Raw genomic sequence first — 26,822 nt, 5'->3', positions numbered from 1 at the left:
GGTTTTGAGTTTTCTTTGAAAGAATGTTGTCAGGATAACTATTTATTCTTGCATTTTCTGAGGGAGCATGCAGATCAGCTGAGATTAATTTTAATGAAATGCAAAATAATATCTCTATATCAAGGAGCGATATAGTAGAACCTGAAAGTTGTCCCTCAACACATTAGGGGACAACTTTCAATTGTGAGACCTCCACCTTTAACATCCAACCGCTCTGAAAACTTCCCCTGGGATATCCCATGTGTCAGGGGTAATGTTTTACGTTGTATGAGCTAAAGTTAAAGCGCTTATGCAACTCTGCACTGGAGCGGCCTTTATTTTCATTACCTGTCAGGATAGGTATTATGTCATTCTTATGACAGCGCTGGCCAATATTTCAGCCTCTTTAGGCTGAGTGCATCCATCTGTGTTACTATATATCTGACTGTAATATCTTGCTGGCCGTTGGCCAACTGAATCTTGGTCTGCCAGGGTTGCTACTGTATCTCACTGTATCTCTCCAGCTCTTTCCTCTACCCTCATCGCAGCCACGAAAAAAAAAATATTGAACATGCTCCAGCCAACTTTTTACATCCTTTAAAATCGATGAAGAGAACTGACCATTTGTACACTTCCAAGAATTTCTGCGAGGACCAGAATCCAAATCTATCACTAATTGCACAAGTTTGTACTTCCAGTGGTTGCAAAGGCATTTAACAGGAAGAAATCTATAGGTATCCAAGTGAATACTCTTATGGTGGAGAGCCTGGGAATGCTGAGGCAGAATGACTGATTTCAGACGATAGTTTCTCCCCCTGCAGAGTTAAGAGGGCCCACTGGCCCTTGGGAGCAGCCTGTCACAAATAGAGAAACTCCTGCTGGGGCCACTCTGTTGAGGTTTTCAGCCAGCTCCCAGGGGGTCCCCACCACCACTTACCGTTGAAACAAAAATCAATGGCTTAATGATCCAAAACAGGAAATAGAATGAGAAAAAAGAAAGTCCCTAAAACAACAAAATGTCTTTTGGCAAGGGACATTTTGTCCTGGGCCTTCATTTGTTTGTTTGTGTGTGTGTGTGTGTGTGTGTGTGTGTGTGTGTGTGTGTGTGTGTGTGTGTGTGTGTGTGTGTGTGTTGAAAGAAATTTGCTGGGATGGTAAGTGAGTGTATATGTGTGTGTGCGTACATGCACACTCAGGTTTTAGAGAGTGAGCTTACCCTAGCTTAGTGGCGCAAAACATATTGATTTATTGATTGCCTGTTTCACCTCCTGGCCATCTCTCTCTCTTTCTCTCTCTCTCTCTCTGCCTGTTATAAAGGCTCCGGGGACTTGAGACTGCAGCGAGGACTGAAAAAGGGATGTAAGGTTTGGAGAGATGGAAGAGGAGAGAGAGTCAGAGAAGGAGAGAAAGAGACAGAAAGCGAGGGAGGGGTGTCCCATCTGAGAGTTGATCCAGCAGCCTTTTAACCAAGGCCCCTACATCATTCAGATTTATGAACTAAGGTCACGACCAAATCAAAACCTTGACCTATCTGTGAGGATGCCGATTTATAAGCACCTTGTAGTGGGGAGTGGTGGGGATTTGGCAGGAGCTAGTATTCTTCTCCTTGGCCCTGGCTTCCCTGTGGAGAGAGCTGGGTCAGGACTGGAGGAGAGGCTGGCTGTAATTTGTGATTAGCAGAAAGGTTGTGCTTTATGATGTACTACCGCCGGCTGGTGCAACTCCCAGTTCAAAAGAATGTCACTGTCCCGCGCCATATAGAGCTTACTCTCTCACTAAAGCAGAGCAGAGATGAGGGGATCACTGATCCGACCCTGTGTAGTTTTTCAAGATCTGGTAAGTCACATCGGCTATACTTGTTAGCATGCTAACTGGTCCAGCTGAGAAACCTCAAACAGGCTTTCACAAACCACTAAACACGGCCACAAAGTATTACAGACACATAATGACACTTATCTGTAAATGCTTAAAATGAGAAAATGGCATCAAGTTCACTGTGTAGCTAACAGAAACATGTGTCACCATCGATTTGTACTCCCTCCGGTTGCTTATGACTCATGGGGGATCCTTATAGCAAGCACCCCCCCCCCCCCCTCATGTTAGTCTAATGTCCCGTCCCTAAACGTAGTCTCTCCATAAATTATGGACAGGATGAAATACGAGTCCCTGTTTGACAGGCCTTCATTTCCCCCTCCCAGAGAGACCCAGCACAAAGAAACGTTTGCTGTTTTTTTTGTTTCTCTCAGAACAAGAGCAAAGGATGAAAAGAAATGAACCAAAATGTGTTACCTTATAGACGTTAAGAAACAGTGGATAGCAAAGAAGTTTTCCAGCCGGAAAGAAAGTGCAAAGTCACAGAGAGAGACAGGAAGACTACCGTAGGTCTTTCCATTTTCCCCTCACCAATTGCCTCTTGGTTGACACGGCGACTTCTTATCCTGGGGCTGGTCTGCTCCCCCTGGAGGCAGCTGGGAAATCAGGTAGGGAAGGGCCCCGGGGACCAAGGCCGTGCTATTCTTAAATACACAGCATCAGGCAAATGCAATTACAAACCCGAGGAGGGCCAGAGTCTAATCTAATAAAGTAGAGGTGGTCCATGTGGTGAAAGCCTGCCACTCGCCTGGGATGGCACGCCCAGGCACAGAGCGCCGCGGCCCCCCTGTGGCACTGACTGACCCCCCGCCATGTGAAGTGCTGAAAGAGACTAGAAGTATGACTTTTATAGAGCACACAGCAAGAACAGTCATTTTATCTTTAGTTCAAACCCAGTGACTGGAAAAGTAGTCTGTTGAGCGACTGGGACTAAAGTTTAGAACGTAGTCTCTGTGAGCTAAATTCTGTCTCCTCAATGATATCTTTTAATTAAAGAAAACATAATACTGTTACTTTTTGTGGATGGAAAACCCTTTTAACTGTATTCAAGTCAAGTTAATTTTTGGTGAAATTTGAGGCTTCAGAACACCTAAATAATACTGACTGCATGTATGTACACTGTTTTTTTTATTTTTTTATTTTTATTCTTTTATAATAATGGTGTTTTGTTAGATTTTTCTGGTTTCATGCACTTTGCAACAAGGTTCCTGCCTGAGATAGTGAGTCGAACAAAATCTGTCCACTCAGAGGGGTTAAAGAGTCCGATTGAGTCTTGGACATCAGCTCGTCAACCCCGGCCAACTCACTCAGATTACAACTGAGAGGATCTGATGATGTCGACTGTGGCCAAATTCCTCTAATTAAAATCACAATGGCTGAAAATGCTGCAACACTGGCTTTTCTTTGCTGAGGGACACCCACTTTGCCCTTATTAAAGGAAACCTAGAGAGGAAAGGTTAATAGCACAGAGCTCTGTGATATAAGTGCTGGTGTAATCCTATTAAATACAGTATATAATACATTTGTGGAACACTGATTTACACATATATGTCACACACATATATATTACTTTTGTGTTACTTCTCAAAAAACTGCGTAATACATTTTCTCTGCTTTCAGTAAGTGGTGCAGGAGACTTATGTTCTTCCCATTGCTCGATAAAATCAAAGTGCTAGGAATACTTTCTCCTGGAGAGAGACAACTTTTCTGCAATTTCTCATCCAAGCTACAGTGGTTTAGTGTAAGTTCATGTAACCTGACAGAACGGAAATGAATTATGATGAAAATAAATTGTTAGGTTGGGCTGAGGTGAAATTTATTAGTTAGCTTCAATTTAACATCCAGAAGAGGTGATATTCAAAGTATAACTAGTATAACTAAATAATGATCTGTTAGTACTACAGTAGTTACAGGAGTCACGATTCAGTATTTTTGAACTAATTGATGTTTTACTACTCAACACTGATCATGAAAGCTTCCTATATAAGTGCAATAACAACATTCCTGGATAATATAAAGAACACAGTACAAAGAGAAGTTACTGATTATATTGAACTACTGAAGTGCACAAGGGACCAGAAAAAACTACTCTTGAACTCTCGTTCTCCTTTCTCTCCATCACAAGCTATTTCAATACATTAATGCGGTGTTATCGAGTTTGCCCACACGGAGTCTCAGTGCTTGATGTCAAACAATTATCTCCTGCTAGTTTAGGCAGCAAAAAGTTGAACTATCAGTCAACTCTTGTGTTGCGCTAGCAGAGTAAATGCCAGTCAGAAGTCACCATTCAGGGCTATCAAGCAAACTCACTGACCTGGAAAAGCAGTTTGCATGTCATCAGAAAGCCCACCTCGCATGTAATCAGTTAATTGTACCTTTCTCCTTTATGCAAAATGGATTTAGGGCAGGATCACAGAACTAAAACATACTGTAGTTGAGAACACATTCTGCCGGATCGCTAACATTCGTGCAATTTGCGAGGGCAAGTTTGTGTAGGTTTTATTCTTTTTTTAATATAGAAAAAGTATGAATCTGGTTATCTGAACATATGGTTAACTGTAGCTCAACAGTTAAAATATGGCATGGCCAGGAGGTGTCGGTGCATTTGGAGCCAAGTGTCTCTTACTTGTCTAACACATTCCTCAGGGAGGCTATTGCATATTCATGCAGCAGTTTGGAGTGTGTTTTGGTCCAAGAGGCATGTTCATGAGTCTGGGAGGAAGAGAACATGGCCTGGTATGACACAGTGCAATTGCTGACACATGTGGACACATATAGAGGGACATAACTCAGAAGTCCATGGGGCAGTGATGAGCGTGCATCTTTTAACAGGCTGTAACAGCAGCGACCTGAGTGAACCATACTGTATGACAGATTTTGACTCTGTACTTGATGAGTTATGCATCTACTCTCCTCAAAGCTTTCCTTAAAACATTAGGTTTTGGGGCAAATCGCAGCCTATTTTATTCTCAGGAGATTCATGGACTTTCACTTTGATGGTTCAAAAGTGTGTATTTGGTGAAGATGCCTATTCAGGCTAGCTTTTACTTTCACCTGTCTCTAAATTTACACAGAGTTGGCTCATTGGCATAAAAGTACATCACCATCTCACAAACACTGACCTGATCATCACTGAAGACGATGAAGAAAGCTTGAAAGATCTGTTGAGCTTTGGAGTCTTGTGGATAGAGATGAGTTTGGCTATAATCCATGATGTCACATTTTTTCAAATGTCCCTAACACATATGGATGGTAGGAAGAAAAAGGGGAAAAAATTGTTGTTGGGCCCCTAATGATGCCCCTACATATACTGGCCCGCCTTCTCTTTATGAATTGTGTACGTACCTTGTCACCTCCAGGCTCTCAGTGTTAAGTACAGTGCACACAGCAAACCACAGTGTACATGGTAGCTTAATTATTTGCCCAGAGACTCGGGGACCAAGCAGTAATCATGTGCTGGAAAAATACAATCTGACCCTGGGTTTGTTGTATCAATTATTTTGTGGTAAATGTTATTTAGGAACGTGCACAATGTGAGCACAATATTAACCAAAAAACAAAGTTCTTAAAAAGATAGATTTTGACACAAGGCCCCTTTCCACAAGTCCAAAAAATGAGCTAATAAAGCAAAACTTACTTTAGGCAATATGGTGCCTTCATATTTTGAATTCCTGTAAAGATTTTCAATTTATCAAATTTAATCCAACTAATTGACATGCACATCAGGCTTTTGGGTCCCCTGGAGTCTGGAGGGATTCTGACTGGTATTTAGGTGGATATACTTGGGAGTTTTACTCTGTATTGGTATCCAATAATTTAATGACCATTTTTATAACTAAACACAAATAGGGGACATGATGTGTGCTGATTTTTTTTTAACATTAGGCTGGGGTTCTGGGTTTTCCCATTTGGATGTCTCAAGTCTCCAGAGACACATACAGCACATGCCTGACTGACGTTGTTTTGATATTTATTTTTCTTTAGAAGAGTTCCGGTCAGTATTTGTCAAAATTTTAATATTCAAACATTTTATTTCCTGAAAATGTTTAATTTTTGAAGTGTGTAAGACCTTGAAGAAATACTGTAATATTTAAATATTGTATTGAGTCACATTTTATTAACTGCTGAGCTAAAAACACATGGATGAGATTTCTTTGAAAGAAAACCCCTGTTAATCAAAATGTTCCTCCACATCAAAGAGGTCAAATAAAGTGTAGCTTCTAAGGGTAAAAAATGGTGCACACAGCCAGAGGAATGAAATAAACTCTGTTTGCCTCTGTAGAGGATTGAGAACTGACGAGAGCTGAATGATATTTTACTTACCGTTATTATGAGACTGATTTGAACCAGAGAATTTTAATAAAGACTAGAAAGACTGCATAGGGGAGAGCTGAGGGACGGAAAGAGAAACAGGAGGAAAGCACTCACGGGAGAGAGCAAAAAAATAAATAAATAAAAAAACACGGGGAAAGGTGCACAGAGGGCTGAGGCTGACATGAGATGATACATGCGTGGTAATAAATGAGAAATAAAGGGAGAAGAAAAAGGAACAAGAAAATAGGAACAGCTTTCTTTCCCCCAGATAAAACAGAGACGCATTACAAGACTCAACTGAGTTATGCTGAGCTTACTTTGAACACATTTTGACACATAATATTTAAAATTTGACTTTTTTTTGTCATGGTCCCTCAATGACAAATGAAAATGAATCAAAGGCGCATGACAACTTGGCGAGGGGGACTTTTTGAGGCCTCCGATCTGAAGATGTGTTTAAACAACACACTTTAAGAATAACATTATCCCGCGATTACTAATTTTACTAAGAAGTAACGAAAAAAGTAATCCTGTACTCTGAGCCAATCTGCACACGGGAGGTCAAACAGCCAAACAGCTCCCAACATGTGAGCCAGATGAACTTGCTCTCTTGGAACCTTGCCTGGGCAAACAAGAGTACGCTTGTAAGGTCTGTGCATCAACACACCTGACACCAGCCAGCACTCTGCTCTGTAACATGTAGGCTTGGCAAGCCGCGTGAAAATGTAGCATGATATGATACTGACGCTTTCCTACTTTCTGTACAACTTTCAATATAGACCCCACTCATGAAGTCTATTCTTACTCGGTTGCAACGGCACGTTGACACGCAGCTGTGATGTGAGTGTTATTGCTCACAAACTCACATACGTATGCTGTGAGTACCTGAAGGACTAAACAGTAGACCCAGTAAGGGGCAGATCAGCAGCGAATCATCCCTGAGAAGTGGCTTTAGAGAGCGAGGTGAAACCAGAACTTCGGAATTCTGCTCCAAAAGTAAGAAAAACCTCACTTAAAATTAAATAGACATTTATAATAATGCAGACGATTAAAAATCCCGCCTTGGTACAGAGCCTTTCTCAACATTATGCCGTGTGGCTCGCAACAAATGTTCAGATAAGGACAGTATTTTTAAAAAGGAAACCAATCTAATATTGTTGCTTACTCAGTAATTCTGTTTTTAGCAGTCTTTAATGAACACCATTTCCCATAAACTCCTGAGTGTTGTGGACTAAACATCCCGGCTCTACAGAGTAGGCAAATCCACGGGTGAGCTGGGGGGTCGTGGTTAGTTCAAATATGTCTGTAATAGCAGCAGGACACAGTGGACCGAACAACGGTGATGTTTTTAGACAGTCGAGATCCCTGCTAAAGAATTTGCAATGGCATTAGATGGCGCGTTGTTGGAATATTTGATGATCGTTGTTTAACTTAAAATCAGAAAATTCCAAGAACACATAGGTAAAAGCAAATATATAAGTGCTCTTTAAGGGGGTGATACTGCTGTCCTATCGACTAAAATCCCAAAGGTGGCATCTTTCGACTTGCCTGACAACGCCCAGTTGTCCGTTTCTCATCACACACGGCCCTAAAGGAAATTCCTAGGTGTTCCCCCTACCTTCTCACCTGTCCTCCCCTACTCTTTTGTTCCTCTCCTTTTGTCCACTTTCTCTCCCCTGTTGGCTCCCCTCTCCCCCCTACCTCTGTCCTCTGCTAATGAGCAGGGTAATTATGGTTGGCCCAGGCCAAAGGGAGGGTGAGAGGCGGAGGAGGAGAAGACAAAATGGGAGGAGAGGAGGAGGAGACCATGCCTAGACTATCCTGGTGCTCCAGATAGCATTAGTTCTCTCCCCTTCACTCCCTCTCTCCCTGACACATAGCCCTACGCTTAATTAAACATGCCTCAGAGGGACGCAGAGAGAGAGAGAGACCCACACAGAGTGGAGAGAGACAGAGAAAGTGAGTTCATGTTGGCAAAGAGTTAGAGGAAGGGAGAGGGAAAAAGTGAGGATGATGCAAATGCAGAGAGAGAGGCAGATAAGAAGCTGGTGATGGAGTGTGAGAGAGGGGGAGGTGGGGAGGGTGAGGGGAAAGGTGGGGAGATATGGCGAGGAGGGTGGAAGGGTGCGTGGTTAGTGAGCCAGAGAGAGAGAGAGAGACTGAGATAGAGAGGGGAGCTGGAGGGGGGTTTGGAGTGAGGTAAGAGAGCTGAAGATGAGGACATCTTAAGAAGAAAACACAAGTGAGGTCTGATGGAGACAAAAAGGAATTAAAGACCAGGGAAGAGCGAGCGGAATGGGATTACTATAATATATGAAAATAATAGCAAAGAGGATCCCATGAGACTGTGGAGTAGCCGCTCCAGAGAAACCAAAGTCGTGAAAATGGTGCCTAGAAATAATATATCTGCATCCTCATTTCACACCAGAAATAAGACAAAAACATGACTACAATCTAAAGCCTTGCCAGCACCATAGAGGCTGATGAGTTTACAGCTCCAAAGAGTATCAAGTTCGTGTCACGTAGTGCTGCATCAATTGTACAGTCTGTACAGACACGTCTCGCGCGTCCAACGAAACAACACCATTTGTCTGTGCCTTCCAAAACCATTTCAAAACACCGTTAAGAAATAAATCTGTTTAATGATATGGCAGTACTATAGTTTTGGTTTGGTAAGATTTAGGAACACAGTGATGTGGTTTGATTCCGGGAAACATCATGGTTTGGGGTAAAATAAATACTTTATTAAGGTTAGGGGAGCTTGGTCATCATGGTGACAACAGTTGACCCATCCATTCCCCCCCGACCTCCTCACGAGGAGGACTTTGCCGCTCTACAATAACGTTACCTGAATGTCTTTGTTATTCCTTTCGTAACTATGGCCACTAGAAGGCTTTGTCACTTGAACACACATGTGGCATTTTGGAGCACTTGCCGAAACAACTAATTCTGTCGTTCTTCTTTTGAGGATAGTCTTGACCTGCCCTACAGACAGAATAAGTAGTTGGATAAGAATAAGTAGTAGCCTGGATGTACTAATCCAAGGACCGAATATGATAAAATTGCTTCTTCAGCAAGGATGCGCAAGATGCCACCAGTCTGTGGGCTTACATAGAAAACAATATGTGCAGGTGTTTTGACGCTCATCATATATTGCGTATATGTATTACCACGTATGTATCATACTGTGGGTCATAGTTGAAATGAATGTCTTCAACATATTTCAAAGCAAAGATCACAGTGAAGATTGAGATATTTTTCGTGTACTAGTAGAGATTTTGGCCTAATGGTGGGGGTCAAGTGTTACCAAAATATTTTAAGATCCCCTTCCCCCATGGAGCATGAATATCAACATCAAAAATTATTGAACTACTGCAGTTACTTTTCAGCAATACCTTTGTCATTGCAGTGCTACATGGACCAACCGATCATCCATTTGACTAAACATCATCCTGCAAGTTGGGCAAAAAAATTGCACCAAAATTTGGCTTGTTGAGTTCCTGAGTCAAAACCTGTTTCTTCCAAACAGCATATTTAAGTATTCATGTCATTTAAGTATTCAAACGGGTAGATCGGAGCCATATATTAAAAAAAAAAAAAAAAAAAAAAAAAAAATTCAAGACGTACCTTTCACGAAAAGAATGAGCAACAAAATGCTGTGGACCCATGCCAATTAGTGGGCTTTGCTGTTGTGAATAATAAACTAGGCTAATAATAGTTCAATTATAAACGTGTAATCACATTAAAGGACATGGAGACTGGTTTCAACCTGGTAATGATGACATGCAATTAGAGCGCAACTGTTATCTCCGGGATCATATCAATAATTCATTACCACACGCATTTTGTGTTGCCCAAAGATGACATCCAATGATTAATAACTCGATACACGTGTGTCTATCTGTTCTCCAAACACTGACAGTTGATGCCACATAATTAGACAGAACCATTCCCGCAGTTTTGAGAAGCACTGAAAGAGTTGGAAAGAAATGAAAAAAACAGACACACAGGCCAAATAGTTCTGGATTTAATTAGGTGAGTATCAGTTGCCAGGCAGTTGTTAATATTTACAAAGATATACCCCTCCCTATGAAAGTTATGGTGTTAAGGTAAAGCAGAGGCAAGAAATGGATATTTTTGTGTTTTAGCAAAACGCAACAGTTAACAACCATCATCATATATACGTATAGATTTCAATTTCTGGGTTTATTGTATAAAAACTGAAGAAAAGATGTGTGAAACTGTCTCACTCAGCTAGATCACAGGTTGTGACCGCACACAGCTTGATACTCTCTCAGCCTCCATTTAAAGAGATTTATTTACCATGTTTTTGCTCCCAGGGCCATGTTATGTAAGCTTATCTTCTAAAAACTAACCACAGTTGATGAGTCAAGTTCTTTCATTTGAGGGGTAAAATGATTCTTTGCTAAAGCCCAAGGTATAAAAAAGGAAAACAATAATCAAAGAGCCAAAACATTTACTCCCACATATAAAAAGACATTGTCAGCACTGCTTCCTCAGAGGGAAAGGAAAACTTTCTCAAAGTTTAATCACAGAACAGGAGTATTGTCGTCAAGAGTCGACCGCCAGTCTCAACATCTGGGCTCTGTTGAAAGCGCTGCAGCTTGTATGCTGCTACGAACGTTGGCAGATTTTCTCAGTGGTCCGCCTCACTGGTGAAAGAGAGGCAGAGAAAATGAAAGAGACTAGCACTTTCAGGTCCTCAGCACAGCACAGAAAAACAAAAAGACAGGAAGGAGTGAGGACATGGAGATAGAGAGAGTGAGCAGCCTGAGACAGACTGCGTTATCCACTGCAAGTGACTTTGGAATGCATTGTACTTTTAAACTTTAATGAATACAGCCCTTAAGTCATGATGTAATGAGATCATGAGAAGAAAAATAACAGAGAAATCCCAAAGAGGGGGAGAGGGAGACAGTAAGGGGGAGGACAAGAAAGAAAAGAAATGCTGTGTCATTATTGTTGACTCAGCAACCATTGTGTAAGCACACCAGAATCATACTGTGCTCAGGCTGTCCAGTATAAGCACATACCCAGCTATAACTCACTGTTAAATTACTATTGATTCACCAGATCCACTGCCTGCACACAGCTCACAACAAAAGGATTTGTATATCAAAGTTCTGTTCGCAGGATTTTGCAATCCCCAATCCTGCATGGTTAGCTGTTTCCTGGTTAAAAAAAAAAAAAAATCCTCTCTGACGGCACAAATATAAGTACAACTGTGTGGTTAGTATGAAAAGAGGCAGCAACCAAGGATGGATAGGAGATAGAGAAGAGAGTGCTATCCCCAGAAGCCCACACTTGAGGTAAGTATAGGAAAGCAGCTGTCTTTGAGTTTAAGGAAGAGTCAACATTAGTATTGCCCTTACAAGATGAAAAAAAAAAAAACCACGATGGTGACTGAGTAAAGCAGATATTTTCCTCTTGGACAGACTGAACTGCCATTTAGTAGCTGTAGTCCACATTGACTTATATTATCATTTTGGACGAGTGCCTAGATTGAGATGCAGTGATTTAGATGTATTGCTAAGTACTAATGTACAGTAACTCCAGTGGCAAACTTACAAAGCAGCAGATGCCTTTTGTTAATGTGATGTTATTATTGGTTAAGTGTCAGAGGCAGCTGGAGCATGTCTGCAGCAATAATAGCATTAAATAGTTATCACGTCATCATGTTTGATTTATTTATACAGTGTAGATATTACGTGTCTCTGTAGAAATGGTTGCTCTTGAATCCATCTTAAATTCAGTCTTTGAGTTTGCCTTAGTAGTGTCAGTAGTTAATTGCGTGTTAACTTGTTTGAGATTAAGGGAGCTGCTGTTAGTCCAGTCAGAGTACTGGTGACACAGTTTAAAAGGGATCATTGGGAAATGCAGTGTAAGCATACAAAAGCAATGCTTCCCCACTACCATAGGTCTCCCCAAAACCAATAAGAAGATGAGAAGGAATCTAAGAGATTTGAATTTAAATACGTGCTGAGGTGAAGAAGCAGACATTTTAATCATGAAATGTGCAGAGAGAGCTGTTCATGGCAACCATTAAAGGAGAAAATATACACTAGGTAGCTTACCACTAAGTGCTCCTGCAAGAGCCATGTTGAACTTTCAAGTCCTTTACTATCCAGTAGGATGAGTTAGTATAACATAAATGAATTATTGGTTGGACTGGATCTTTTCCAAAGACAACCTTGCTGTGGAACATGGTTGTTAATAAGGTCTAGATGTGCTTAGGGGCTAACAAAACTGCACAAGCACCACATCTTCAACACCCAGCTGTGACTACACCGCTACTACAAACTTAATCTTTGTTTCCATGAGTAACTTTAAAGGTCCAAGCCTCTGATTAGCTACCGCAAAATCTTAGAGATTAGAATTTAAAAATGTGCTGAGGTGAAGAAGCACACATTTTAATCATTAGTGTGCAGAGAGGCTTTAAAAATGTGCTGAGGTGAAGAAGCACACATTTTAATCATTAGTGTGCAGAGAGAGCTGTTCATGGCAACCATTAAAGGAGAAAATATACACTAGGTAGCTTACCACTAAGTGCTCCTGCAAGAGCCATGTTGAACTTTCAAGTCCTTTACTACCCAGGAGGATGTGTTAGTGTAACGTAAATGAATTATTGGTTGGACTGGATCCTTTCCAAAGACAACTTTGCTGTGGAACATGGTTGTTAATAAGGTCTAGATGTGCTTAAGGGCTAACAAAACTGCACAAGCACCACATCTTCAACACCCAGCTGTGAATATACCGCTACTACAAACTTATCTTTGTTTCCTTGAGTAACTTTAAAGGCCCAAACCTCTGATTAACTACAGCAAAAGGCACTGCCCTTTAGCATTAAAAGCAGTTAATGCATGCCTCAGCTTAGCCATCTTTCATAAAATGCTAATATTCTGTTTTGCAGCCTGTGGGGAATCCATTTGTCTGTTTAATTTCACAGGTGCCCTTAATGCACCGATCAACAACAGGCGGCGGTCACGAACAGGCGGCACCATCTGTGTGCAAGGAGTGCCAATGGCCCTGAAGTCTTCGCTCTTTGCCACCAAGAACTAAGACTCCATTAAGAAGCCTGGGTCCATGCATCTTTGGCCATCGTTTATTTGGCAAAGCCAATTAAAAAGCTCCCCCACCCAAAGACAGCATGTGTGGTAGAAGCCACGTCTACTCTCTTAATCACTGGTAGTAATTAGATCCTGCAAGCGGTATCATTAGGTATCAGCGCTGGCGCAGTTGTCACAGCCTGTGCACGTCTGGGATGACAAAAGGAGACGTAAGAAAAAAGAAAATCACTGCTGTAACAGAGAATTTGGGCGAGTTAGAATCCTGTCCAAAAACGTTACAAGGTTGTCCCATGAGGGGCATAATCCATCAAAGTAATTTTTCTTCTCTCTCTTTCTCCCACCCCCGTCTGTTCCGCCCCCCTGTCTTCTTTGCAATGTAATCATTTTCCTCTCACGGGGTGTGACATTCATAAAGGATGCCGGTGCAGGTGCCACATCTTGCCAAAGTTTGGGATGAGTTTTAGAGGTGCACTTACAGTGTGGAATTGCCAGAGGTGCGTTGCAATGCTCCTCGGCAGGCTTACCCTTCTAAGTGTCCTTCTTGCTTAGTTTCTGTTGCCCTGCTCTTCTTCTTTCCATCCTTTTGTCCTGTCCCCCATTGATCTTTTATCTGAAAAAAAAACTAAAAGCAGATACTGAACTGCCTTTGGAGGGCCATGTTCTCTGTACCTGCAGGATTTAGCTTTACATCATACGTATTAGTTGATCAAGCTACTGGATTGTTTAAATTAGAACAAACAAGATCTGAACAGAAACTAAGAATCTGAACTAGAAGCTGAACTGTGCTAAAAAACTTAATTGTGGGTCTAAGATATCAGATCCTGGTCCCCCAGTAGACTCTTTTGCTAACTGCTAACGCGACTCCAACGCTTCTGAGTGCCATCAAATCCACAGGAACTGGGACCCTGGGAGTTGGCCTCAGTGACACTTTAATAAGCCAAGTAACATCTGGAATCTGTCTTCAGGCATGTCTCTAAAAAGTACTAGTTATTCAGCAGGCAACTAATGTTCTAGTAAAATGGTGCTAGAGTTTGTGCTACATTTTCTTGGGTAGGTAGTTTGTTCCTCTGTGGAGTTCTGTCACACTTTTTGGTGGCAAGAATGCAGCTGTTCAGTCCCTTAGCCTCAGTGGAAAGGTTGTTTACTTATAGTCTTCACTGTATATGCTAAGAAGTTGTCTGAACATACAAATTTTAGTATCACACAAACCTTGTGACTCAGTCTGGCCGCCGCTCTTTTCCCCCTTTGCAGATTCCTACTTCAATAATGACACTACAAATTTTCATTCTGTTGACGTGTGAGCGCGACGCATGTCAAAGCACTTTGTCAAATATGTAGACAGAGTTAAAAATCACACACACTGAAAGGGAAGTATGGGAAAGGGGTGCAAAACAAACATCATCTGACAAGTTTGTGGCACATTTGGTTCAGACAGTGTGATTCCCTCTGGATCTAAGAGAGCGGTAGCAAGGAGAGGAAGTGTGGGAGAAGAGGGTATAGAGAGAAGTAGAGAGAGAGACAGAGTGAACTCTGTCTGAACAATTGTTCTTCCATGTGGAAAGGTGACAAAAGAAAGAGAGAGAGGGTTATGGGAGGAGAAGGATGGAGAGAGAGAGAGGAGAGACGGATAGAAACCAAAAAGGTTGCAGGAGAGGCTGTAAGAGAGTGAGAAGGATATAAAGATTTTAGATGGTTGTAAGCCATCCAGCTTTTCAAGTCTGTCTTAAAACAATACTCACATACCACATGTGTGTTGAGAGAGTTATTAGTCCCTTCCTAACATGACTACACTCTGAGAAAAATAGGAGACAAACAAAGTATTTCTCCTGGTAGTTGTGTGTAGGTTTGTTGTCAGTGCTGTGTCCCAGCAACAAACCTACATGGGATCCAATAGTGTCTCTCCACCACAGCTCAGCAAGGAAACAAAGTACAGCGGGCAAAAAGATGGAATATTGTACTTAAAAGCCAATTTGCACCTGTGTGTTCAGTGCAGATTCATGTGTGAAGAGAGCACTTCAGGGCCAGTATGTAGAGGAGTGACCAATATCTCAACATACGTTAACATACACTTTAAAAAGGTCCAAACTTATCTTTTCAGAAAGACATTTACATTAATATGAGAAGAAGAATGAAAAGACATACAGAAAGATTAGAAATGTTCAAGTTTTGCTTTTCACAAACACAATAAACATACAGAAAAAAATTCTCTCTGTCTCTCTCTCTCTAATACACTCACAAACACACACACACACACACACACTGAAAGCCTGTTGCACACAGTCTTGCAGTGCAGTGTGGACAAACACTTTTTCTGCCCCCCCCCACAACTCATCCACACACACGCTTGCACATACACAGTGAATCACAAACACACACACACACACACAGAGAAACGCTTAAGTCGGTGAGTCAGACCAACGCGCTTCCTGTGTCTCGCACACATAAACACTCACCTAGCAGAGGCGAGGCGAGCAGCAGAGCCCCTGCTAGGTTATATGGAGGGACAGAGTGTTCTGAGTTACTGCACAGTGCAGCCACTCTCCTCGGCAGCACCATACAGAGTCCATAAAGTATGATGGATGGCCTATCATCATTTACCTCTTTGGTGACTTCTCAATGCTGTCACACCCCGCCAAGCACATGCAAGAGAGGTGAGACACACCAAAACAGACAGGCAAGCAAAGGCAGAGTATAACGTAAAAAAAAAAAAAAAAGGCAATGCAGACAAAATGATGCTAAAAGGAGGATTAAAGAGAGTGAAAGAGGGAGGGAGAAAGAGAATGAGAGGAAAGACAGAAAGATGGATGAGGGAGCATCTTTGATGTTTGCTAGAATTAATGCACCCTCGGTCACATCGGCAAACAGTTGCACACACACACACATTCACTATCACAGAAGAACTGAACCATCCCCTGTCCCTTCTCTCCTTTAATGACAGCACCCCACACATGTAGAGGCTGTATTTAGAGCATGCAAAATCTACTGTCTCCTCCACTCTTCTCTCCTCTACTCCTCTCCACACCAAAGCAGGGGGAGCAGGAGGAGGAAAGGGGAGAGAGGGAGACAGAAAGAGGGAGACAGACACATAGAGACAAAGAAAGGACACCAGATGCAGCAAGATGACACGGTGATAGTTTACATGTCAAAGTGGGTGAGACATCAACAAAGGGAGCAAGAAATGAGAAAGAGAAGGGAAGTAGATAGTGTGGGTTTGTATGTGAGTCTGTCAGGGGAGGGAGTCTGTGGCTAGAAGAGTAAATAACTTCCATGAGAATGAGTACAGCCGGGGAGCCAGAGGGGGCACAGGGATCAGAGCCTATACTACAGTGGACCATAAAACACACTGTGCATTGCGATGAGGCCGGATCTGAGCTCTTGTGTTATTTTAACCTTCTGAACCTGAGGCTGTCTTTCACTCACTGACAGTATGTGTCAGCCACATATTGTTATTTGAAAAGGGCACTCCAGTGATTTAGTACTGCACTTCCAAAAAGTTGGAGGACTCACAAGAAACACAAAAAACACAATGGTCAAAATCGATACAGGACAGGCTGAGATATCCAGATTCCAGATGTCCATTGTATGGGTCAAGATTAAAAAAAAAAAAACCTACCCTTGAATCCTATATTCTCATAATGCAAATCAAGAGAGCCACTTTGAAAGACCTTCCCTCCCTGGTAAACATCCGTCAAATCACACGACCCCAGTTTGTAATACAGGGTTTCTCTTATAAATTTGTAGTCTCCAAGCTCAAGCTGAGATAAACCATGATGATGTCACTAGGGGTTATTTTCTCCGACCTGACAAAGCTTCTTCAGAGCCACAGGTCTTTTTGACTTTATGAGAAAAAACATTAAAGGGAAACTCCAGCAATTTTACACAAGAAAGGGCTTGGGGGTACTACTGCACATGTGAATATAAATGTATAAAGCCTTTTGTGGCTCTAGTGGAAGCAGGTTAATTGCCTGAAATGATGTCACTTGAGTCAGGGTCTGAAGACTACAGGTTTTCAAAACTTAAAAAACCTGGGAGTGTGGAGTCGGGGGGAATGGAGCTAACCAGACCTCTGAAGCCCGCTCCTCATCTCTGCTGCAGGATAGAGGCTTGAAGCTATATTAGCTGCTACTAGCATAACATCACCCGAGTGCTGCCCATGAATGGTAAACTGACATTAATGTGTAGAAGTGTTGATCTGATATTGAAGGAAAGACTCCCCACAGTGTTGCTGTGTTACAGAACACTGAAAGAAAATGTTTCCACCAGACTTCTTCCCTTCATAAAAACAGAAAGATAGCAAGCGTGAGAGAGTGAGAGAGAGAGCGAGAGAGAGAGCGAGAGAGAGGGAAAGACTACATCTCTGGACAGTGCCTATTGATTTGCCACCCGGCACACATCACCACAACTTTCACAAATTGCTATTGAGAAGTGACCTGTAATGCAATTACAAGCCAATCCGGGGCCTTGGCCGTCATCAATTATTAAAAGCTGCCTGAGTCGTGGCCCGCTATACCCCCTCAGCTGGTGCCTTGTGTCATTATCACATCTGCCGGCCACCAGCTCGCCAGCTGCTACAGCGGGGTCTGGAATAAGATTTGCGAGCACCACTTCCCACTCTGTCGAACATATCAGATGATATGGGCCAAATGAAGAAATTGAAATTGCTGTATTATATATTCCAAAGCCTACAGAGAAGGTGAGGTTGTGAAGGTCACAAAATAAAATGGGTTGTGGTTTTTCTTGGCACATTACTGTTGAGCATGAGAATTGTATTTAAAGAAGAGTAAAACCTCTTTGTGAAAACTGTGGGGTTAGTTTCTGCTTTACAAAACCTTTAAGAAGTAGGAAAACAACATTAATATTGCAAGGTGGCTCACCACTGGGTCCCAGTTTTAAAGATGTTCATGCCAGCAACAAAATCAATGGCTACTGTTTCTACCCCTAACCTGCTTTGTCTCAATGTCTTCTAATCATTCCCTATATATCCCTACTTTGCTACACCGTTAGCTCTTCTGTAATCACTTATACATTCCTCGAATAGTTTCTGCCATCAGGGTTATGATGAAAGAAGACAGAGAAAACAGCAATGCAAGCATTGCATGATAATTGCCCTTTGCTTTGAACTGACACAATGATTTTTCTTTTAGTTATTCTCATTATAAAAGCCCTTGTTCAAACTGGGGTTGTGATTTGTTTTTTTTCTGCAGTCATTGTGAATTAATTTATTTGTTATATAGCATTAAACCAAGGTGGCACTTTAAACTGCTGCCAAAGAAGCAGTATTACATCTAGAAAGCAACTTTAGCATCAATTTTGAAACACATGAACAGTTTTATTCCAAAGTTCTATAAAACCTTTTTGGAAAATAAGTGATACCTAATGTTCATTGCTTCTACAGAGTATCTTAAAGAGACTTCTAATAAAATCACTTGTGTTGCTGAGCTTTATAGTCAGGTTTTTTCAATGAACTAATTTCACACTAGATTGTCTGAACTGTAACTCTTCACTTAAAAATCTGGAAACCTTTGATTAATAGAAAGAACTTCCGAGTAATATAGAAAGATAGCTAAAAGAGGCCTGTAAAGCCTCAGGGAATAATGAAATAACTGAATGAAAATGTGCTCTGGTGTTTCAAAGCCTCTGCCCTGTCCTGCACTGACAACTGCAGGAGAGACATGCGAGTAGAGCAGAGAAGTTGAGCTGCGCTAAAAAAAAATGACAGAAAGAAAAGGTACACAGTATGGATCATAATATTCTCCAACGATCAATAAAATATCACTCGAATAGATAAATCATATTGTAGGTGTGACTGATTTATTGCATTTTATTATTTTCGGTTATCTGTTCTCTGTTCCTCAACGTTTAATGTGCACGGTAAATTAATTGAACAGGCTACAATAAAAAGATCAGACAACACTGCACTTACTGTTGAGGAAAAGACATGCTGTAGTGTATGTGTGTGGGGGCTTCAGACCATGAAAAAGACAAGGCGATATAGCAGTGTGACACACAGCTATTCAGAAAGACAAAACTCTGGACTATGGATGTTTCAAAGAAGCTGGAGTCAGTTGGACTCAATGTAGCAGCAGCAGCAGCAGGAGGTAAAACTATAACAACCAGCATATTCTTAAATATGTGAACTATACACACAACCAGGGCTGAAGCCCAGGTGCACACTAGCTAGGATACTATTAAAGATTGTTTTTTGAGAAATAGCTCCAGCTGCAGCAGCCCATGCTTCTCTCCTCTCTGCAGCGACAGCCATAGCCACATTGGGGTTGTTTGTTTCATAAACAACTGCAATAATCAAGAATTGTATGGATGGTTTGACATCACTCAAAAAATAACCTGGGAATCAGAGAAGTTTCTACCAAATTTCTTTCTTTTTTTTTTTTTTTTACAAAAGAATGAAGAAACTATGCCTGTAAATGACTTTTTTTTTTTTTTTTTTTGCCATTTTCCATGCTGGTGCATACATGGAAGAGTGCCAGTAGTGACATTATAACTTGTAAATGCTCAGTGGAGTGGGCTACTGAGGATGAAGACTCGTCTTTGTGCTGTAAGGCTATGCTTTTGTGGATCGATACAAACTCAAGAAAGGGACAAGTTGATTTCAGACTGTGACAATAGCTTGGGCCAGCAATAGATGCTGAAAAGAGCTATGGCACCTCTGAAATTTCTGAAGTGGGGACATGTTTTTAGAGCAAATACAAAGACATTTGGATTCCCCAATAATGGAACTTGCCAGAGGTGTTTTGAATTGCTCAGACAGTTCAATCCATTCCTTCAGAGAGCATATCACACTTTGCTGGGCTGCTGGCAGAGGACTTCGTCTTTTCTGTCAGCAACAATTTGTAGTTAATTTATTTAAAAGGGGGGAATGTGTGTTATTTGAAATTATAATAACCATGATTTCATCACCATTTTACCAAAAACGGGAGTGATAACATGGCATTTTTCTAATTTATTATTTTTGGATAGTTACACTAGGGGATTCCTGGCCAAAACTTCAAACTCTCTTTTTTTTAAATGAAATTAACATCAAAAACGGGGTTACTACTGTGACACTGCATGCCCTACAATATTGCTCTGTAGTATAAAGGTGTGTAATTTGTCATATGAAGCATCAATCTATTGATCCAGCGGGCAGCGTGCATCATTTCTGAAATTAGTTGGATTCCTAGACTAAAGTAAACTACTGCCTCCAGACAGATGAATCTTTCCCATTTGTACAATCTGCTCAAATTCCACTTGGCAATGGGAGGTTGTAACATCGGGCCTAGAGCCCAATGATAATGGGAGCATTCAGACTTTATATGACAAAAGATGGTGTGTAGGCTTGTAATGATCTTTGTTAAAATTATGGCATTATTCATGCCTCACTCCTTGAAAGGTTTTAACCAAATCAACACTGTATGGACAAAAGTATGTGGACACCTATACACTACACCCATATGTGATTGCTGAACATCTCATAAAGTGGACATATTAAATATCCTCTTTTTGAATGTGGGGATTTGTATTTTATGATTTGCCAGGGGGTCGTATTGGTTGTTGTTGCTGTCTAGGGTCTTGTAAAAGTGGGGGGGTATTGTGTTTGAAATAGCCTAGATCATATGATGTGTTGTCCGACCACATTGGAAGGCAAAGTGCTTATAGCTGTTCAGAATGACCAGTGAAAAGGTGGCCATCGTAGAGTGGGGCAACACACATTAATCATTCAGATTAATTCAGATTGTACACTTTCAGTCAGTCTTTCCACAAAGTTATTCATAGTGTTGCTCTCGTCTGTACACACAAAAGTAACGGAATCAGTTGTATGAAGAATGAAAGAGAACTTGAGAGAGCAGCTCAAACCTTGTGTGCCTTCTTCTTTTTTTTCCATTAAAGGTTTTTTTTTAACTGTTAGAGGTTTTTTGGGGGAGTTTTTCCTTATCTGATTCAAGGATCTAAGCACAGAGAGTGGTGCAGATTGTAAAGCCACTCGAGGCAAATTTGTGATTTGTGATGTTGGGCTATATAAATAAATCTGATTTGACTTCTCACCCACACCATGAAGTGGGCATGAATGTCAGATTGTGGGTTATGGAACGTTAAAGAACTTGGCAGTTACGAGCCCCCGAATTCTGACACTGGAAAAGTGTGGGGGTTTTAATGCTATTCAACTGTCCAACGAGCACTTCAGTTGGATTAAACTGACATCTTAAGCCCATATGGCCTGGGCACCATGTGTTACAGGGCTATAAATCAATCATTTAATCAATCAGACCAAAACCCTGGGTGCTAATCTGCGGATATGACAGCTTCCACTCTTCTCTGAAGGCTTTTCACAAGATTTTGGAAACCGGCTGTTGGGATTTGCTCCCATTCAGCCACAAGAGCATTAGTGAGGAAGGCCACTGATGTTTGGCTATAAAGCCTGGCTGACTTTCATTGACTTGCAAGTCTTCCCAAAGGTGGGGTTGAGGTCAGGGATCTGTGCAGTCAAATCTTCTAACACCAAACTGGTAAAACCAGTTTTATGGACCTGGCTTGGTGCATGAGGGGCACAGTCACTGTTTAAAAAGGAAAGGACTTTTCCCCAACTGTTGCAACAAAGTTGGAATCACACAATTGTCTATAATACTGTTGCATGCTCCAGCATTAAGATGCCCCTGACTGGAATTGGGGGGCGAAACCCAAGCTGAGAAAAGCCCCAGACCAAAAGTACAGAAAAGAATGCGGACAGGGCCAAATATTTTATGCGATCCAACCATAGCCTTCTATAGGCTGTTAGAAGAAAAAACAAAAGAAAATTAATTAACTATTATTAGTTTTCATAACAAACAGAATTTATTACAAACAGTACTTACAGAAAGTCTTTGCCTTTCTACTGTCTGTTGTGGAGACTCAAGTGAAATTTTTATTACAGGCTTATGCCCTGTCAGATTCATGCTGCACACTGCCTCACTTAAAAGCTTTGCTCCGCTTTGGACACTGGATACTGTTTATTCTTTTGTTTTACTGACTACTGTTAGTGCCTGCTAGTCTTTCTTTCTACTGTTAGGTATGCAAGACTGAAATAAGCTGCTCATTGGGTGTATGAGTTTACAAAACTGTGTGTTTTTGTGAAGCGCATACGTGAATTGATGCTGTGTCGGTTTGGGCTAAAACTTGCTTGTGCATCACTCCAGCATTCAGTCAATGACTGTGGATTCATTAATTGGAGTGCGTTATGTGGCAAACGGTTTTCTTTTTCAATAAGGGTGATTAGGATAGTTGATGAGGTGATGGCATGGGGAGAAGAAGGGGATGTTGTAGCTCGAGGGCCTGCAGCATTATTCATTTGGACGTGCAGCTATGCCTGCTGCACACTGCACCACTAATCTAAATCTACAAGAAGGAGTGAACTACTGTACTTGTGCATGCATAGGGGAACCAAATCATAAACTCCCCAACCAAACACTCTTTCACCCACCTCACCTGGGGAGTTTGGCAGTTATCGACCAATGAGGGCGACTTATTGAGAAAAAGCTGCCATGAAACTGGGTCGCAGGAGCCAATCAATGCTATGGATTTCTTGCCCTGGCATTATCTCAACTGGGGAGGGGGGGTGGAGGGGTGAAAAAAGAAAAAAGACACAAATCAGTCAGTATGGAGGCACCTCCACTGTACCTCTCCTCCCACTCCCTCCATCCACCCACTCTCTCCAACCTGCCTTCATCAGCTCCTTCCTCTTTCTTCCCTCCTGCTATTCATTTGCTTCCCCATCTTTTCTGGTGTTTGTTTGCCCCTGGGCTGAAAACTCTGTGTGTATATGTGCTTTATTGTGTGTGTGTGTGTGTGTGTGTGTGTGTGTGTGTGTGTGTGTGTGTGTGTGAAAGTGCTCTGAAATGATGCATTGATTCACAGTGTTCTATATTTTCTCATCTGGCTCAGTATTACAGTGCGAGTCAATCGACGCCGTATTTCTCTCTCTCTCTCGCTCTCTCGCTCCTTCTCTCCTTTACTTGTTCGCTATTTCTCTCCATCTCTTTCTATGAGTATCAGAGTATCATGTTGTTGAATGGAAGTGTTTACGAGGGGTGTTGTATTGCCGGTACAAGGGAAGGGTTTGGAATGTGAGTCCATGTGTTGTGAGTATCAGCGGTATGTTTTGTACCCATGCATGCTTGTGTGTATTTATATGCATGATTGTTCTTCTTTTACTTGGAACATTGTGGTAAGTATTCAAGAGTGCATGCTCCTTTTGTACACTGTGTGGGGGCACATGGTAGTGCTGAGGCCTATAGTGTATATCTGAGTGTGTTTGAGTGAATGCCAGATCTGTATTTTTATTTTCATTTTTTATTTTTTGCATGTAAAAGTATTTATATGTGTGCGGGAGGATTTGCTGGTGGGTATTTGCACCCTGTACTAGCTTGCGCTCTGCAACTCCACCCTGTGACCCACACGTACACACACGTACACACACACACGTGCGCACACAAAAACACATCCTCCCACTTGTGAGGATTTTTGCCAGAATCAATAGAGGCTTTTTAATGCCTCTTGCTGTAGTATGAATCTGAAACTGGAGTGCAGGATCACAAGTATGGCAGCTTGGGGCCTGACGTTTGGGACGCGCCCCATTTTACGCCTGTCTCAAGTCACTATCTTCAAAAAACAAAAACAAAAAACACAAAACACATAAAAACCCTTCCATTTTTACCAGTTCAATAACTGTGTACTTCAAATATGAAAACTTTGTCACTGGTGATATCTTGAATTATACTGATTATGTTCATGCTTGTGTTTTGTGTGTATTTCCATGAACGGACACATTGTGAAACAGGCACAGCCACGTCACTTATGGTAGTTTTACATCTTTTTGTAACATATTGTAGGTTTACCATAACTCGAAAGTGCTGCAGTCGGTTGAAAACTGCAAGTGTCAGTATTTTGTTCATGCTGGAGAACAAATCCTTTTCAAAAATTCTTGCCAGAACAGATCCACACTGACACACCTTTCCACAGATTTTATACAGTAACTAGTAGGAAAACTCGTGGTGCACTTTATACTGTATTTTCTTAGCACAGAGCTATTCTGCTGCAAGCTTGCTTTACAAATGTTAATGTAGGCTTACTGTACCTGCAAAATATATACAGTGCACCTGCATTATGTTGGAGAGAATATAATGATATTAGACTGGACTTTATTCTCATTATTAAAGGACTCAGATGGGGATCCAGAACAAAAAGACATGATTAAGACATTCATACGTCTTACTCAGCATTTCCTCTTTTCACCATAAAATGGCAACAACAGTAATTCCTAACAGTGGCTCCTGCATAATGGGCCCCATAAGCCCCTTGGGTCCCTGGACCTGCGCTGAGAAGGCCTGTTCATCCATTCATGGTTCCAGGGAGAGTTCTGGTTTTTTCTTTGAATTGTATTGGTTTATCATTCAAATTCACCTCTTGAATGTTTTTATTGTCCTTAAACAATGCAGTAACACTGGTTTCAGTGCCAGTATGGTTGATTTAATTACGTTAGCAGATACTTATTGTCGATCAGCATGTGTACCTGTAGTTTCTAACACTATAATGGAATGAGGGATGTGAAAACAATTTGTCAACTATCGTGAGTAGTTCAATGTCAGTGTCACTTTAACATCAGTATTTTTGCTTGTCGCCTGTTTACTCAAAGTCTCTCCTGACACAGCACTCGCTCAGTTGCGCACACACACACACACACACACACACACACACACACACACACACACACACACACACACACACACACACACACACACACACACAGCCCTTAGAGTCCTTAGTACTGAGCTACACCAACAGCCTACAGCCATGCTTACAGGACATTTCCACTAGGAAGCCAAATCCCCTCTTCTCTTGGCTCACCTGGCAGCAAAAGAAAAAAGATGGCAGAAAACTTTTTAAAAGTAAGGGTCAAGGAGCAACTTTGACAATAAAAAAACGCATCAGAACACGAAGTGAAGGGGAAAGAGGCTTCAAGGGGGAAAAAAAGGGATTTCATTTGCAGGGTTCTCGTTGTGTTGGCCTGTGAGTGGCGGATTGATAGAGGATGGAAGAAGGGAGAGAAGAAGGTAGGTGAAAAAAAAAAAACAGAGGAAAGAGAGTGTAGTCATGCGCCATAAAACGTCCCACTGCCTTTTCCAGGGCCAAGTTCTCGCTCTGTCTGTAATGAACTCATTTATTCTGTTTTGCTGGCTTTATCTCCACCAGCAACAAAAGACAGTCTCCTGGTCTGCCTCTCTGAATGCACTGCTTCAGGGTGTGATGAGCATCTAGGTCTGTCCTGTGGCATTACCTTTGTTTACTTAACGCTCATCTTCGATCAAATGCAAACCTGAGACTGGCCTCCACTTGCACCGACGTTGCTGATTAACATTTCCTTCTAAAACAACGCTGAACGCAACGCTGATTAATTTTCTCTGCCGTCGATGCGTTACCATGTAGCGCATGAAGCAAAATACAGTCTTTTCCCCTTAAAGATGTAAAGACAGAATGCTTAAAAAAGCTCGTTTTTGTGCCCATATATTGTGGTCCGTGTCAAACAATAGCAACAAAAGCGAAAACATCAATCGGCAGCACATTTTGTGTGAACACAAAATCGCATTCTGGTTTTGGCCAAATATTTAATCTCTCCTCCTCTCCACTCTCTCTCTCTCTCTCTGTGTGTGTGTGTGTGTGTGTGTCTCTGTCTCTCCCTCCCTCTTTCTTTCTGAAAAATATGCCACTGGGAAGTGAAAAAAAAAATGGAGAGCACGGATCCCCACTCCTCCGCTCTTCTCCGCTGCACGTCTGTGATGTCATAATCACTCACATCAAAGGCTGCACGCTCAACACGGCGACTGTCAGCTTCCCTGGAGGCGTCATTAAAAACGAACAGAGCAAACTGAGCCAGGCCTGACAGCGACGCATCAAAACTTCCCAACCACGCGCATACGCACCGCCGCGCGCGCACACTGCCCTCGCGTGCACGCCAACACGCAAGCACGGACGCGTGTGCGTTCAGGTGCATGCACACCAGAGCCCATACTAACTGATACGCATCGCAGAAGCTGGCACGCGCACACTCGCGCACGAATATGTCACCGTTAAATTATGTATAAACTAGAGAAAATGCTCATAATGCATATAAGCTATTATACACATATACAAAAATTCTCTCTCACACACATACTCTAACAATTGAATATCTACATCTTCCCTGTGACAATGTAGCAAATCCCTCATTCTAGCATGCATGAATAGGAGCTGAGCTTTAAAACCGGACACGCGTTGCTTCCAGCTGCATCGCACATGCGAGTGGTGACATCCACGGCAACTGTCGTGAAGCTGTGCTGTCACGATGCACACTCGTGTTGTTGCCAGTCCGGGGCGTAATGCAGAGCGTGCGCGTAAATGTACAAGTAGCCTACATCCACCCGCCCACCCGCTTTTTATCCCTCTCTGTCTATCTCTCACACACTTGCCCACACACATGGATGTATGCACACACACACACACACACACACACTCATTTACACAAACTGGGGGAAGGACTATAAATAGTATGCCTATGATGCC

General features: G+C 41.9%; 1 protein-coding gene across 31 annotated transcripts in view; it reads right to left on the bottom strand.

Annotated features, from left to right (window-relative positions):
• celf4 (CUGBP, Elav-like family member 4) overlaps positions 1-26,822 on the bottom strand; it is an 80,663-nt gene that overhangs the window by 28,940 nt on the left and 24,901 nt on the right. The gene's annotated exons all lie outside the window — the stretch shown is intronic.

The sequence above is a fragment of the Xiphias gladius genome, chromosome 21 (assembly GCF_016859285.1).
Source record: "Xiphias gladius isolate SHS-SW01 ecotype Sanya breed wild chromosome 21, ASM1685928v1, whole genome shotgun sequence".
Classification (NCBI taxonomy): Eukaryota; Metazoa; Chordata; class Actinopteri; order Istiophoriformes; family Xiphiidae; genus Xiphias; species Xiphias gladius.
This window is presented reverse-complemented; position numbering and strand designations above follow the sequence as displayed.